Source organism: Amblyomma americanum, chromosome 1 (assembly GCF_052857255.1).
Source record: "Amblyomma americanum isolate KBUSLIRL-KWMA chromosome 1, ASM5285725v1, whole genome shotgun sequence".
Lineage (NCBI taxonomy): Eukaryota > Metazoa > Arthropoda > Arachnida > Ixodida > Ixodidae > Amblyomma > Amblyomma americanum.
The window spans coordinates 467,898,726-467,914,614 of NC_135497.1; positions in this window are offsets into that span (position 1 = coordinate 467,898,726).

Consider the following 15,889-nt stretch of genomic DNA (forward strand, 5'->3'; position numbering starts at 1 on the left):
ACAGGGAAGACGTCTGCCCAGACCCGAGCGACTACAAACCCAAAGTCTGCGGACTGGAGAAACCCTCAAGAGACCGCCAAATTGAGGCGAAGTGTTAGCCATGTGGCAGAGGCCATGTATTGGGCAAGCGAAAATGTCAAGAGATGTACAGTGCACAGGACTCCACTCGAAGTGAAGAAGCGGCAATGGGAGCGAACGATTGCGCAGAAAGAGGCAACACCAGCAAGCCACCAGGGGCGCAAAAGGAAATAACGGGAGGACTTCAGCATTCGAGAAGACTCCTTTCCATCCATGTTCTTTTCCTAAGCTTGAATCCGCCGCTGTTACGAGACTCCGCCGCTGCCGAGGGGGTGCTCAAGTTTATAGACCATGGGGCGCACGAACTCGAGGTACCCGGGGGTAGAAATTGAGAAATAAAGTTAGAAATAGAGCAGTAGTTAAACGATGAAGCAGTAGGTGTTTACGCGCTATGCAAGACACATCTCAGGGATCAAGAAGATCCACCGTTTATTGGTGGCTACGTCTGGGAAGGGAGCTACAGAAGAACAACTGAGAGGAAGGGAGGAGGGATAGGCATGCTGATACATCAAGGAACAAATTGGCAAATAAAATCAAGTTGTAGAGAACATGTCTGTGTATATCAGGTACAATGACAGTAAAAGGACATGGCTAGGGGTAGTTTATTTAGGGACAGGGGATATATGCAGGAGAGAAAACAAGGATCTAGTTAAGTGTCTCAATGACGATATAAAGCAGTTTGGAGACAGTGCCGAGATTATTCTGCTGGGTGACATGAATGGCCACATCAAGTATCTGGATGGATTCACAGATTGTAACGGGAAGTTAATGCTAGACTTCTGGGAGTGACACAACCTAGTTATTGCTAGTAGAGAAACTAAATATGAGGAACAAATCTCGTGGGAATCCTGTAAGAGGCAGACGACTATTGAGTACTGACTAATGTCGCAGAGGCATATATAGCAAGCTCGCATAATGGAAACAAGTAAAGAGGGGAAGTGATCATAAGTGCATTAGTCTACAGTTGGCAGCCCTGATCGAAAAATGCAGAGAATTCAACAAGAGAACGCAAAATTAAATGACGAACAAATACCGCTAATAGCTGCCGGCATAAAGGAAGCAATGGAGAAATGCCCCATGGAAAAAAAGAATTGTAATCAGCTAGAACTACCCATTAGTATAAAAATAAAACAAGTGAAATGAGTAAACCACTGGAGAAGAAACCACAAAGCTGGTGGGATAAAGAAATTAGGGAGGCCATTGAACAAACGGATGCCTTCAAGGGAACACAGAGAAGCAAAGGGGGCGCAGTTATCTGAAGGAAAAATATGCCAAAATGGGAACCTTATCAACGAAAGCAAAAGCAAGTGCATACACGGATATTGTTCACCACTGTTCGTTTCATTTACTCTGACTCCAATCCATAGCAGTCCTAACTGACCACTTCAGCAAGTATTTTTTAGAAGTTTTAAGCTGCCTGAAATAAATTGCAAACAGGCAGACCAAGACAAAAGTTTTGAAGACAGGACTTTTCGATTTTCAGTTTTTCAGGCAGTTGTTAAAGAGCCTGCTTAAGGAGCAAGACGCCACGCCTGGCGAAATGAACGACGACCTCTTGAAAACAGTCATGCGGCTGGCAACGGAAACCAAAAGGATGTAATGAGATTTTGGGAAACATTGAAGCTGATCTCAAACCATCCTGCTATCGATCCTCTTTGCACCAGCGTAGGAGCCGAGGCGCATTCATATTTCCAGCCTTTCCTGCGCCTCGAGCAGTCAGATCGCAGGGGTGACCCGGTACATACATATTTTTCTGAGGCATGGTGCGCTAGAATATGAACATATCAGATACCTTAACTGGTTCTCCAGTCATAGGCTGAAAAAAAATGAAGGAAACTGACCACTCCAGGACAAATAAAATGCAGCTACTGATGCACGGCGGCTGGCTAAAACACTAGAAACTCACGGTGAAAGCAGTGTTTGTGCCTAATTTATTGCGTGACACGGAGTACTGGTACGAGATACCTAATAACAAGGCAGAGATACTAAGTGATGTTTTCTTGCGCATTTTTTTCATCTGGCACAAAATAAACCTGGCACTGTATTTTGTCACGAAGGTGCGCGTGGTCATCAGTGTTCGCGTCGACAGTTGTCGTAGAGTCTATTTTTTATTTCTGTTTGCACGCATTGCGACCCGCATAAAATAAAATAATGCGACCCGTATAAAACTACAAGCTGTCTCCGAAAACAAGAAGAATGAAGTGCTTGGCAGCGACCAGCTTCATTGCTTTCAAAAGCACTGATCGTAAGGCAGTACCGGTCGAGCCGCAGCTGTGTGCCTGCAAGTGGTTTGAAGCAACTGTGTGAGGGGTTACGGGAACCAAGTGACATCCAGCAGCCGAGAAAGCTCGTGCCCAATAGAAGGTAAGCACGAGAGCAGCTGTGCTTGTGTGAATAGCCCTTTGTGGAGGGATCGCTAAGACACCTGTGCGACAGAGTTTGTAACAGAGTGTCTCGGATGTGGCACAACTGCTGAAATGCGCCACACAGAAATACTGCAGTCACTGCTGGCTTTTCGAAGGTAATCAGGTTCACTTCATCATCAAAGATGGTAGGCTGCCAATCACTGCCAAATTTGATCGGATAGGATTTGTGCCATCTCCACCTCCTAAGCCGCCATGAAAGGGTAAGCCCGATATCGTTAAAGCGAGTGGCCAAGGGTCACCTTTTGTGGCAAGTCAAGTGGCACAACTAGGCTGGCTTTGCAAGGCGTAAATGTTCCCATTCAGCCGACGTGGTTTGGCACAGAGATTTCAGTGATGTAATGCTGACGTCGTAAGAATAATCTCAATATGTGAGACACACTGCACGATTCTGGATGGATTACTGGGCCTAGGTGTGGCTGACCTGATGGGGGTACGAAATGGCAGATGCATATTCAAGTTTCAGCCTGACCAAGTTAAATAGGCAGTTAGTGTAGCAGATAAGACTAATCGTTTTTTTATTGACTGTGTGTATTCCTTTTCTTCGCTTCAAAAGAAGGTCGAGTTTTTACTTCAATGTGTCCATCCTGTTTGTGGAGATCAGTAAAGTAATTGCTTAGCCCGAAGGCGCAAATGTCTAGAAGCTTGTAGGTATAGCAGAGGTATCTCAATCCTTGAACAAGCTCTGCTCTGAGTCATTTTTCTTGGTGTCCAAGGCCATCGCTTGCGTCTAAGCTCTTCAGGAGAGTATTTATTTATCCCGCCTTCTTTGCAGTAGCATTGGGAATTTCACTGAGCACCTTCGACTTGCAATATTCATTGATGTGTTTATGCAGAAAAATGCTTGGAAAAAAGGAATTACTGAAGGAAAATGCTGGCTGGAGATTTCTTTCCTCTTTTTGTTTTTCAGGTTGAAAGCCGGTCTTCCCACATTTTTGATGAAGTCCCAGCCTCCACTTTCGCTGTCCGTATCACAACTCATGGACACTCTGAATAAGGACTCCGTCATCGAATGCGACAAAGATGAAAACAGCGAGTTTCCAAACACGCAAGCTGAACCTCCGTTTTCCCAAAATGACCTGGACATCAAGCCTAACTCGGGAGGCGACCAGCCTGAAAGATCCCGTCTAACACGAGTGCCTTTTCACTGGATAGGGCAGAAGGAGGAGGTGCCCATAAGAGCTGCAACTAGCAACCACCATGGCCGAAGACCTGCACACAATGTCCAACGTGAACGAACAGATGACTTCTAAGCTGGGAGAACTTAAGATCTCTTCACACAAACAGCAAATGCGGAATTATAACCTTGAATGTGTAAACTCCGTTCTGGCTGAATATATCAGCCACTACAACACACATAATGAAGAGGACATAGGGAATTCAGAGGACACAGATAACGCAGAGACAGAGTAGATGGTAGAGGCCATCCTGGGTCTCCTGGGCCTAGTCAAGCTCAGAGCTTCTAGCTCAGGAGACCTTTCCAATTTCTGGAAAAATAAAACATGTATGTATGCATGTAAAAAACTCTCTGGCAACCCATGTTCCTTGCCTTCTGTTCTTTGTACAGTGCACTGTGTTCAGACATGTTTTGGCATTTGTGATGACATTCTCTTCACGTTCAAGGAGTATTGGAAAAATCCAATGCCTTTTGTTCTGCATTTTAGATCTTTTATTGCTTTCCTAAGTTTACACAGATTTGCTTCGCACATTTTCACTCTCTGTTCTCATGGGCTGTTAGTTTCTGGCCATTTCATGCTTCAGCTCACTTCTGACACTGAAGGTGCACCTTGATGTACTGCTGAAGTGAAGCTATGGACATTGCCATGATATTAGTTGTACTTGATTGAAAATCCTGTTTGAAGATCAGACCCGTCTAATTAGTAATATGTGCTATAGGCGACACTGATCATCAGAAATTTTAATTGATGATTCTAAAAGAATCGAATTGCGGGATGGAGATCCCTTGAACTTATTTACAAATACTGTGTTACATGTTTGTTTTGAATTTCCATCCCCTCCTTGATGTATTTGCATTTGGTTGATGTCTTCTGAAATTGTGCATATGCACAATTTAAGGAGTAACAGGGAATGTTGATTAGTAGGTGCAAACCAACGTTCTTTCCTAATGGCTTCTTGAACTGTGAGAAGCAGTTCTTACTCTATTTCTCAGCTTCTAGATTTCACACATATGCTTCCATGTGCTGTGTTGTATTTGACTAAGCTCGAAGCAGGCTCCTAGTTGTGGTATGGCATGTAATAACTATAATATTTAGCACACATTAGTATTTGCAATCAAAATTTTTATTTGTACATGCTTCTGGGATTAAGCCTGTCTTGTGCAGTGCGAGAGCTCCCAATCACCTTCTACTGGACCCCACCACAGAGGGTCCTAATGAGTGACATGTGTTGTTGTTCTTCCGTGAGATTAGTTGGGAAGATTGTGTATTGCACAATGTTCTATTTATGGCTTCGTTGTCTGCTTTCTGGCACTGTGGCTGAAAATTAAATTTTGAGGCCATGTTGCCAGGGGAAAATTTTTTTGTGCGTGTGAGAAATAGAGATTAAGCGAGGAGATGGCATTGCTTACTGATGGGGTTTATACGTGCAGGTCAGGCACGGAGGAACAGTATGACGAGAAGTAAAGAATACTCCAGGAAATATCCGACATCGCTCGCGAGCATGGAGATAAGGTGAAGCCGGCATCCACAAAAAAGTTTCCTGTGCTCGGTGACAGCTACCAACTACGCTAGTTGCGGAGCGGAACTCTGTGACTTTGACCAGAATCCGGCTACCGCCGCTCATGCCGCTGCCCTGGACGCCGGCCCCTGCACCGCAGATGTGTCATCGCCCAAGGAGCACCCGTGTGAGAATATTTTTATGGGCAATTTCAGACAAATGTGATGTCAGGCAGGCATTCAGGACACGGTCACGCCGCAGTAGTGCTTCGACCAGCGGTGGCTAGAGTATGTTTTATTGCCAAAGCAGCTTTATCGTGAATGTCCTAATTTAACGAGTCTAGTCGGAGCTCGCGAATGGGCCATCCAGAAGTCAGTGTTCCCTAAAACAAGCTTCATCGATCAGAAAGCACTTCTGTTTAGTTAACCATCTCTTGTGCATTCTTGAATGTGAAGGCAAGTTGCAGTATATGCAGTTTGGCTATGTTAATCTGTGCTGCCCATAACCTTCCACATTGCAACAGCTACTGCTGTATCACCATTCAACGTGCTGTAAAGCCGACCTTCAACCTAGATTTTTGAATTCAGGTGGCACATTCCACTTTGAACAATGTGAAAACTGTTACGAAGCATTTGTCTTCGAAAATATTGTGGTTACTGTAAAAAAATTCCTGGATCTATTTATTACAATGCTTTAGTACAAACACTGCAGGCCACTTGTGCATTAAAATCTGTTAGGAATATATAAAATCAGTCTCTGAGATGTGGACTTTGCAATAGTTACTGTTCATTAGGGAAACATTGCTCTGTATGTGTGCTACCCTTTTTTAGGGCAATCAGCTGGTGACCCATCCCCAGCAGCAAATATATTGCAGTAAATATATCGAGTGGATACAGCTGAAGATGTGCCAGCAACAGGTGATGGTGGCACACATCCAGATTGCGAGCTCGGCTCCAGTGTGCAGCTGCCAGCAGCCGTTTCCCAACCAAGCCTTGGCCACTGCTGCACAGGTTCTCAGCCTGAAAGGCGAGGTAAGTTAACTGCACCACATATAATTAGGCAGCTAAATGCAAAGCAACGCGCTGCTGTAAAGCAAGCTCAGAGATACCAAAATGTCCGATATGGGACTTATTTTTCCGATTTCTTTGCAGTTTTCGTGCTCAGCGCACCATGTGGCGAAGCTAGGCCTAAAGCAGTCCAGCCTTCCAAAGCAGACTGAAGTCGCGGTGACCCCTTCGCGGGACCACACCCAGCTTGTGATGCGACCAAAGATCCAAATATGTAAGTGATAGAGGGAACGTCGGGCAGACATGAGGAATTTGAAGTGCCCGGCCAGTAGTAGGCTAGCAAGAAAGGAAAATACCTGCCACTCGAGAGGAGTGTGCAGCTTATTGCAAAGCAACGCGCTGCTGTAAAGCAGGGGGGCAGCAAGATGGCGGAAAATTCGATAAAGAAGGAGAATGCAGATCCCGAAAGGAGCCGAAAAGATCCTTTTGAAGCCACACGGCAGCCTGGTGTGCCTAGTCCAGCGTGGCAATGCCTATTTGATTGACGCAATCAAGAGGGTGGCGGGAGTGAACCCACGTGTGGAGGAGGATGACGTGGTCTCCTTAAATATGAAGCTGCACTCGATTCTCGTAGCCACTACAAGCACAGATAGAAAGCTGCACTAGGCGAGCCTTATGCACATCACGTTCCAGGACTAGAAGATAGCAATGACAGTCTCTGTGGTGACTCCGGAAGATTGTGGCAATGGCGTGATTAAGAACATGCCACTAGAGTATATTCCTTCGACAAAATACGTACAGACTGGACCAGTGTAGCAACCTGAAAGCTTTGGTCGTTCGCAGGCTTGGAAGATAATCGAGAACCGTGCTTATTCTCATCGAAGAGAGAGAAGTTCCAAGATACATTGTTCTGAACGAGGTGTCCTTAAGATGCCATGTATACCGTAAAAAGTGCGATGTTTGCAACGTTTGCGGCAGACTCAGCTACAGGGAAGACGTCTGCCCAGACCCGAGCGACTACAAACCCAAAGTCTGCGGACTGGAGAAACCCTCAAGAGACCGCCAAATTGAGGCGAAGTGTTAGCCATGTGGCAGAGGCCATGTTTTGGGCAAGCGAAAATGTCAAGAGATGTACAGTGCACAGGACTCCACTCGAAGTGAAGAAGCGGCAATGGGAGCGAACGATTGCGCAGAAAGAGGCAACACCAGCAAGCCACCAGGGGCGCAAAAGGAAATAACGGGAGGACTTCAGCATTCGAGAAGACTCCTTTCCATCCATGTTCCTTTCCTAAGCTTGAATCCGCCGCTATTGCGAGACTCCGCCGCTGCCGAGGGGGTGCTCAAGTTTATAGACCATGGGGCGCACGAACTGGAGGTACCCGGGGTAGAAATTGAGAAATAAAGTTAGAAATAGAGCAGTAGTTAAACGATGAAGCAGTAGGTGTTTACGCGCTATGCAAGACACAAGGGATCAAGAAGATCCACCGTTTATTGGTGGCTACGTCTGGGAAGGGAGCTACAGAAGAACAACTGAGAGGAAGGGAGGAGGGATAGGCATGCTGATACATCAAGGAACAAATTGGCAAATAAAATCAAGTTGTAGAGAACATGTCTGTGTATATCAGGTACAATGACAGTAAAAGGACATGGCTAGGGGTAGTTTATTTAGGGACAGGGGATATATGCAGGAGAGAAAACAAGGATCTAGTTAAGTGTCTCAATGACGATATAAAGCAGTTTGGAGACAGTGCCGAGATTATTCTGCTGGGTGACATGAATGGCCACATCAAGTATCTGGATGGATTCACAGATTGTAACGGGAAGTTAATGCTAGACTTCTGGGAGTGACACAACCTAGTTATTGCTAGTAGAGAAACTAAATATGAGGAACAAATCTCGTGGGAATCCTGTAAGAGGCAGACGACTATTGAGTACTGACTAATGTCGCAGAGGCATATATAGCAAGCTCGCATAATGGAAACAAGTAAAGAGGGGAAAGGATCATAAGTGCATTAGTCTACAGTTGGCAGCCCTGATCGAAAAATGCAGAGAATTCAACAAGAGAACGCAAAATTAAATGACGAACAAATACCGCTAATAGCTGCCGGCATAAAGGAAGCAATGGAGAAATGCCCCATGGAAAAAAAGAATTGTAATCAGCTAGAACTACCCATTAGTATAAAAATAAAACAAGTGAAATGAGTAAACCACTGGAGAAGAAACCACAAAGCTGGTGGGATAAAGAAATTAGGGAGGCCATTGAACAAACGGATGCCTTCAAGGGAACACAGAGAAGCAAAGGGGGCGCAGTTATCTGAAGGAAAAATATGCCAAAATGGGAACCTTATCAACGAAAGCAAAAGCAAGTGCATACCCGGATATTGTTCACCACTGTTCGTTTCATTTACTCTGACTCCAATCCATAGCAGTCCTAACTGACCACTTCAGCAAGTATTTTTTAGAAGTTTTAAGCTGCCTGAAATAAATTGCAAACAGGCAGACCAAGACAAAAGTTTTGAAGACAGGACTTTTCGATTTTCAGTTTTTCAGGCAGTTGTTAAAGAGCCTGCTTAAGGAGCAAGACGCCACGCCTGGCGAAATGAACGACGACCTCTTGAAAACAGTCATGCGGCTGGCAACGGAAACCAAAAGGATGTAATGAGATTTTGGGAAACATTGAAGCTGATCTCAAACCATCCTGCTATCGATCCTCTTTGCACCAGCGTAGGAGCCGAGGCGCATTCATATTTCCAGCCTTTCCTGCGCCTCGAGCAGTCAGATCGCAGGGGTGACCCGGTACATACATATTTTTCTGAGGCATGGTGCGCTAGAATATGAACATATCAGATACCTTAACTGGTTCTCCAGTCATAGGCTGAAAAAAAATGAAGGAAACTGACCACTCCAGGACAAATAAAATGCAGCTACTGATGCACGGCGGCTGGCTAAAACACTAGAAACTCACGGTGAAAGCAGTGTTTGTGCCTAATTTATTGCGTGACACGGAGTACTGGTTCGAGATACCTAATAACAAGGCAGAGATACTAAGTGATGTTTTCTTGCGCATTTTTTTCATCTGGCACAAAATAAACCTGGCACTGTATTTTGTCACGAAGGTGCGCGTGGTCATCAGTGTTCGCGTCGACAGTTGTCGTAGAGTCTATTTTTTATTTCTGTTTGCACGCATTGCGACCCGCATAAAATAAAATAATGCGACCCGAATAAAACTACAAGCTGTCTCCGAAAACAAGAAGAATGAAGTGCTTGGCAGCGACCAGCTTCATTGCTTTCAGAAGCACTGATCATAAGGCAGTACCGGTCGAGCCGCAGCTGTGTGCCTGCAAGTGGTTTGAAGCAACTGTGTGAGGGGTTACGGGAACCAAGTGACATCCAGCAGCCGAGAAAGCTCGTGCCCAATAGAAGGTAAGCGCAAGAGCGGCTGTGCTTGTGTGAATAGCCCTTTGTGGAGGGATCGCTAAGACACCTGTGCGACAAAGTTTGTAACAGAGTGTCTCGGATGTGGCACAACTGCTGAAATGCGCCACACAGAAATACTGCAGTCACGGCTGGCTTTTCGAAGGTAATCAGGTTCACTTCATCATCAAAGATGGTAGGCTGCCAATCACTGCCAAATTTGATCGGATAGGATTTGTGCCATCTCCACCTCTTAAGCCGCCATGAAAGGGTAAGCCCGATATCGTTAAAGCGAGTGGCCAAGGGTCACCTTTTGTGGCAAGTCAAGTGGCACAACTAGGCTGGCTTTGCAAGGCGTAAATGTTCCCATTCAGCCGACGTGGTTTGGCACAGAGATTTCAGTGATGTAATGCTGACGTCGTAAGAATAATCTCAATATGTGAGACACACTGCACGATTCTGGATGGATTACTGGGCCTAGGTGTGGCTGACCTGATGGGGGTACGAAATGGCAGATGCATGTTCAAGTTTCAGCCTGACCAAAGTTAAATAGGCAGTTAGTGTAGCAGATAAGACTAATCGTTTTTTTATTGACTGTGTGTATTCCTTTTCTTCGCTTCAAAAGAAGGTCGAGTTTTTACTTCAATGTGTCCATCCTGTTTGTGGAGATCAGTAAAGTAATTGCTTAGCCCGAAGGCGCAAATGTCTAGAAGCTTGTAGGTATAGCAGAGGTATCTCAATCCTTGAACAAGCTCTGCTCTGAGTCATTTTTCTTGGTGTCCAAGGCCATCGCTTGCGTCTAAGCTCTTCAGGAGAGTATTTATTTATCCCGCCTTCTTTGCAGTAGCATTGGGAATTTCACTGAGCACCTTCGACTTGCAATATTCATTGATGTGTTTATGCAGAAAAATGCTTGGAAAAAAGGAATTACTGAAGGAAAATGCTGGCTGGAGATTTCTTTCCTCTTTTTGTTTTTCAGGTTGAAAGCCGGTCTTCCCACATTTTTGATGAAGTCCCAGCCTCCACTTTCGCTGTCCGTATCACAACTCATGGACACTCTGAATAAGGACTCCGTCATCGAATGCGACAAAGATGAAAACAGCGAGTTTCCAAACACGCAAGCTGAACCTCCGTTTTCCCAAAATGACCTGGACATCAAGCCTAACTCGGGAGGCGACCAGCCTGAAGGATCCCGTCTAACACGAGTGCCTTTTCACTGGATAGGGCAGAAGGAGGAGGTGCCCATAAGAGCTGCAACTAGCAACCACCATGGCCGAAGACCTGCACACAATGTCCAACGTGAACGAACAGATGACTTCTAAGCTGGGAGAACTTAAGATCTCTTCACACAAACAGCAAATGCGGAATTATAACCTTGAATGTGTAAACTCCATTCTGGCTGAATATATCAGCCACTACAACACACATAATGAAGAGGACATAGGGAATTCAGAGGACACAGAGAACGCAGAGACAGAGTAGATGGTAGAGGCCATCCTGGGTCTCCTGGGCCTAGTCAAGCTCAGAGCTTCTAGCTCAGGAGACCTTTCCAATTTCTGGAAAAATAAAACATGTATGTATGTATGTAAAAAACTCTCTGGCAAGACATGTTCCTTGCCTTCTGTTCTTTGTACAGTGCACTGTGTTCAGACATGTTTTGGCATTTGTGATGACATTCTCTTCACGTTCAAGGAGTATTGGAAAAATCCAATGCCTTTCGTTCTGCATTTTAAATCTTTTATTGCTTTCCTAAGTTTACACAGATTTGCTTCGCACATTTTCACTCTCTGTTGTCATGGGCTGTTAGTTTCTGGCCATTTCATGCTTCAGCTCACTTCTGACACTGAAGGTGCACCTTGATGTACTGCTGAAGTGAAGCTATGGACATTGCCATGATATTAGTTGTACTTGATTGAAAATCCTGTTTGAAGATCAGACCCATCTAACTAGTAATATGTGCTATAGGCGACACTGATCATCAGAAATTTTAATTGATGATTCTAAAAGAATCGAATTGTGGGATGGAGATCCCTTGAACTTATTTACAAATACTGTGTTACATGTTTGTTTTGAATTTCCATCCCCTCCTTGATGTATTTGCATTTGGTTGATGTCTTCTGAAATTGTGCATATGCACAATTTAAGGAGTAACAGGGAATGTTGATTAGTAGGTGCAAACCAACGTTCTTTCCTAATGGCTTCTTGAACTGTGAGAAGCAGTTCTTACTCTATTTCTCAGCTTCTAGATTTCACACATATGCTTCCATGTGCTGTGTTGTATTTGACTAAGCTCGAAGCAGGCTCCTAGTTGTGGTATGGCATGTAATAACTATAATATTTAGCACACATTAGTATTTGCAATCAAAATTTTTATTTGTACATGCTTCTGGGATTAAGCCTGTCTTGTGCAGTGCGAGAGCTCCCAATCACCTTCTACTGGACCCCACCACTGAGGGTCCTAATGAGTGACATGTGTTGTTGTTCTTCCGTGAGATTAGTTGGGAAGATTGTGTATTGCACAATGTTCTATTTATGGCTTCGTTGTCTGCTTTCTGGCACTGTGGCTGAAAATTAAATTTTGAGGCCATGTTGCCAGGGGAAAATTTTTTTGTGCGTGTGAGAAATAGAGATTAAGCGAGGAGATGGCATTGCTTACTGATGGGGTTTATACGTGCAGGTCAGGCACGGAGGAACAGTATGACGAGAAGTAAAGAATACTCCAGGAAATATGCGACATCGCTCGCGAGCATGGAGATAAGGTGAAGCCGGCATCCACAAAAAAGTTTCCTGTGCTCGGTGACAGCTACCAACTACGCTAGTTGCGGAGCGGAACTCTGTGACTTTGACCAGAATCCGGCTACCGCCGCTCATGCCGCTGCCCTGGACGCCGGCCCCTGCACCGCAGATGTGTCATCGCCCAAGGAGCACCCGTGTGAGAATATTTTTATGGGCAATTTCAGACAAATGTGATGTCAGGCAGGCATTCAGGACACGGTCACGCCGCAGTAGCGCTTCGACCAGCGGTGGCTAGAGTATGTTTTATTGCCAAAGCAGCTTTATCGTGAATGTCCTAATTTAACGAGTCTAGTCGGAGCTCGCGAATGGGCCATCCAAAAGTCAGTGTTCCCTAAAACAAGCTTCATCGATCAGAAAGCACTTCTGTTTAGTTAACCATCTCTTGTGCATTCTTGAAAGTGAAGGCAAGTTGCAGTATATGCAGTTTGGCTATGTTAATCTGTGCTGCCCATAACCTTCACATTGCAACAGCTACTGCTGTATCACCATTCAACGTGCTGTAAAGCCGACCTTCAACCTAGATTTTTTAATTCAGGTGCACATTCCACTTTGAACAATGTGAAAACTGTTACGAAGCATTTGTCTTCGAAAATATTGTGGTTACTGTAAAAAAATTCCTGGATCTATTTATTACAATGCTTTAGTACAAACACTGCAGGCCACTTGTGCATTAAAATCTGTTAGGAATATATAAAATCAGTCTCTGAGATGTGGACTTTGCAATAGTTACTGTTCATTAGGGAAACATTGCTCTGTATGTGTGCTACCCTTTTTTAGGGCAATCAGCTGGTGACCCATCCCCAGCAGCAAATATATTGCAGTAAATATATCGAGTGGATACAGCTGAAGATGTGCCAGCAACAGGTGATGGTGGCACACATCCAGATTGCGAGCTCGGCTCCAGTGTGCAGCTGCCTGCAGCCGTTTCCCAACCAAGCCTTGGCCACTGCTGCACAGGTTCTCAGCCTGAAAGGCGAGGTAAGTTAACTGCACCACATATAATTAGGCAGCTTATTGCAAAGCAACGCGCTGCTGTAAGGCAAGCTCAGAGATACCAAAATGTCCGATATGGGACTTATTTTGCCGATTTCTTTGCAGTTTTCGTGCTCAGCGCACCATGTGGCGAAGCTAGGCCTAAAGCAGTCCAGCCTTCCAAAGCAGACTGAAGTCGCGGTGACCCCTTCGGGGGACCACACCCAGCTTGTGATGCGACCAAAGATCCAAATATGTAAGTGATAGAGGGAACGTCGGGGGCAGACATGAGGAATTTGAAGTGCCCGGCCAGTAGTAGGCTAGCAAGAAAGGAAAATACCTGCCACTCGAGAGGAGTGTGCAGCTTATTGCAAAGCAACGCGCTGCTGTAAAGCAGGGGGGCAGCAAGATGGCGGAAAATTCGATAAAGAAGGAGAATGCAGATCCCGAAAGGAGCCGAAAAGATCCTTTTGAAGCCACACGGCAGCCTGGTGTGCCTAGTCCAGCGTGGCAATGCCTATTTGATTGACGCAATCAAGAGGGTGGCGGGAGTGAACCCACGTGTGGAGGAGGATGACGTGGTCTCCTTAAATATGAAGCTGCACTCGATTCTCGTAGCCACTACAAGCACAGATAGAAAGCTGCACTAGGCGAGCCTTATGCACATCACGTTCCAGGACTAGAAGATAGCAATGACAGTCTCTGTGGTGACTCCGGAAGATTGTGGCAATGGCGTGATTAAGAACATGCCACTAGAGTATATTCCTTCGACAAAATACGTACAGACTGGACCAGTGTAGCAACCTGAAAGCTTTGGTCGTTCGCAGGCTTGGAAGATAATCGAGAACCGTGCTTATTCTCATCGAAGAGAGAGAAGTTCCAAGATACATTGTTCTGAACGAGGTGTCCTTAAGATGCCATGTATACCGTAAAAAGTGCGATGTTTGCAACGTTTGCGGCAGACTCAGCTACAGGGAAGACGTCTGCCCAGACCCGAGCGACTACAAACCCAAAGTCTGCGGACTGGAGAAACCATCAAGAGACCGCCAAATTAAGGCGAAGTGTTAGCCATGTGGCAGAGGCCATGTATTGGGCAAGCGAAAATGTCAAGAGATGTACAGTGCACAGGACTCCACTCGAAGTGAAGAAGCGGCAATGGGAGCGAACGATTGCGCAGCAAGAGGCAACACCAGCAAGCCACCAGGGGCGCCAAAGGAAATAACGGGAGGACTTCAGCATTCGAGAAGACTCCTTTCCATCCATGTTCCTTTCCTAAGCTTGAATCCGCCGCTATTGCGAGACTCAGCCGCTGCCGAGGGGGTGCTCAAGTTTATAGACCATGGGGCGCACGAACTCGAGGTACCCGGGGGTAGAAATTGAGAAATAAAGTTAGAAATAGAGCAGTAGTTAAACGATGAAGCAGTAGGTGTTTACGCGCTATGCAAGACACATCTCAGGGATCAAGAAGATCCACCGTTTATTGGTGGCTACGTCTGGGAAGGGAGCTACAGAAGAACAACTGAGAGGAAGGGAGGAGGGATAGGCATGCTGATACATCAAGGAACAAATTGGCAAATAAAATCAAGTTGTAGAGAACATGTCTGTGTATATCAGGTACAATGCCAGTAAAAGGACATGGCTAGGGGTAGTTTATTTAGGGACAGGGGATATATGCAGGAGAGAAAACAAGGATCTAGTTAAGTGTCTCAATGACGATATAAAGCAGTTTGGAGACAGTGCCGAGATTATTCTGCTGGGTGACATGAATGGCCACATCAAGTATCTGGATGGATTCACAGATTGTAACGGGAAGTTAATGCTAGACTTCTGGGAGTGACACAACCTAGTTATTGCTAGTAGAGAAACTAAATATGAGGAACAAATCTCGTGGGAATCCTGTAAGAGGCAGACGACTATTGAGTACTGACTAATGTCGCAGAGGCATATATAGCAAGCTCGCATAATGGAAACAAGTAAAGAGGGGAAAGGATCATAAGTGCATTAGTCTACAGTTGGCAGCCCTGATCGAAAAATGCAGAGAATTCAACAAGAGAACGCAAAATTAAATGACGAACAAATACCGCTAATAGCTGCCGGCATAAAGGAAGCAATGGAGAAATGCCCCATGGAAAAAAAGAATTGTAATCAGCTAGAACTACCCATTAGTATAAAAATAAAACAAGTGAAATGAGTAAACCACTGGAGAAGAAACCACAAAGCTGGTGGGATAAAGAAATTAGGGAGGCCATTGAACAAACGGTTGCCTTCAAGGGAACACAGAGAAGCAAAGGGGGCGCAGTTATCTGAAGGAAAAATATGCCAAAATGGGAACCTTATCAACGAAAGCAAAAGCAAGTGCATACCCGGATATTGTTCACCACTGTTCGTTTCATTTACTCTGACTCCAATCCATAGCAGTCCTAACTGACCACTTAAGCAAGTATTTTTTAGAACTTTTAAGCTGCCTGAAATGAATTGCAAACAGGCAGACCAAGACAAAAGCTCTGAAGATAGGACTTTTCG